This window comes from Aplysia californica, unplaced genomic scaffold (assembly GCF_000002075.1).
Source record: "Aplysia californica isolate F4 #8 unplaced genomic scaffold, AplCal3.0 scaffold00791, whole genome shotgun sequence".
Taxonomy (NCBI): domain Eukaryota; kingdom Metazoa; phylum Mollusca; class Gastropoda; order Aplysiida; family Aplysiidae; genus Aplysia; species Aplysia californica.
In genome coordinates, this window is record NW_004798061.1 from 192,509 (window position 1) to 194,066 (window position 1,558).

The 1,558-nt window shown below is 42.4% G+C and overlaps 1 protein-coding gene across 1 annotated transcript in view; it reads left to right on the forward strand.

Annotated features, from left to right (window-relative positions):
• The window catches only part of LOC101862613 (protein turtle homolog B), a gene marked incomplete at both ends in the record, with an annotated part of 38,184 nt that overhangs the window by 15,600 nt on the left and 21,026 nt on the right, over positions 1-1,558 (forward strand).

The window sequence follows — 1,558 nt, forward strand, 5'->3', positions numbered from 1 at the left end:
TCCCCACCACTACCACCACCACCATCATCCCCCCCTTACCACCACCCTCCCCCTCTTGGTTGAACTCATGAGCTTGCTGCCTCTGTTAGCTCTCTGTGTTTCCATGGCGACATGCTCCCTCTTTCTGTCTGCCTGCATGCTTGGTTCCCTGTGAGATGCACACATGTACTGTCTAAGTCTGAGATAGTCGTTGGTTGTCATGGTTACCGTAAGCTGCTATTGGTTTTCATGGTTACCGTAAGCTGAGATAGTCGTTGGTTGTCGTGGTTACCGTAAGCTGAGATAGTCGTTGGTTGTCATGGTTACTGCCGTAAGCTGCCACCATTGGTTGGTTGCTGTCAGTAAAAGTTGCTTTGGTTGCTGTCAGTTGTGATTTGGTTGAGTCATTGCTCAGGGTGTAAACAGTGAGCTCTCCAACAGATATGATACACTTGTCAGATGGCAGTAAAATTAATAGGAGTATGACTGTAAGTATGAGTTCCACATTATGTGTGATTCTGTACTAGGTGATTCCACTTGTTATTATTCTCAGCTTAATTAAGGCTTAATGTTTGGAACACATGAAAGAGTAGCACTAACCAAGGTCTGGTCTCGTCTTCTATGATGTCCTTTCATAGGGTAGTAGTGTATAATGTGAAGAGTTCGAAAACCCATGTTTAGTCGGATGCGATGCCGACCATAATATGATCAGTCACATCCCAGAAGAATGTCTGGACTTTGGAGATACCAATAGGAAATATTTTAAGTACACTGATTTAAAGAATTAGTTTTACATCGTTGATACTTAACAGATTTCTTGATTTTATGAAGAATATTGGTGTTTACAGTGAAAAGGTAAATAATTCGCATTGTTAGATACCCCAGCTGTTCTTGTCGAAGCAGACTTTGTGCTGTTGAGGCTAGAGAGGTGAGCAGAGGAAGCCTGATTCCCCGTTTGGACTTCTCTGTTGACATCCACCCCTTGGCGCTCAGAATATGACCTTATGCAGTTGCGAGCGCCGTAAAACCCTACTAAAAATAAAGCAAAGTAATCCTAAGCGATGATAGGAATTAACGTGAAAACAACCAGCTTTATTCATACTTACATATGACCAGTCAAATGCCTACTAAAAAAAAAAAAACTCTGTCAGTCGTCACTTTTCACAATGGCATATTGCGTAGTCTTACTGTAAACAGTTGATATACAGATACGAGTGCTGTAAAACTTACCGAACTGAATGAAAGATTCATGGGTTACGTTACACAGTTTATACCTCGTGTATTTTTATATCGTCTCATTTACCCAACATTAAATTGGGTCGATAGTGCCGTAAAACACCTACTCAATCATTAAAAAACCCAATTTTAGCCACGGGTGTGAATGAAAATGACCGAGCAGGTTGTTGTATGACCTTGACCTCGACCTTGACCTCTTCACTGACCTTTGTGGATCTCCGCACCGCACAGTGTTTTGCATGATGCTTCCAAGGACATTTATTCACACCGTCTCTCATACTCATCATGTTGCGCTCTTCCCTACATCCACCTTTTTTTGGAACTAGGGTTGGAGGGGGGTGGG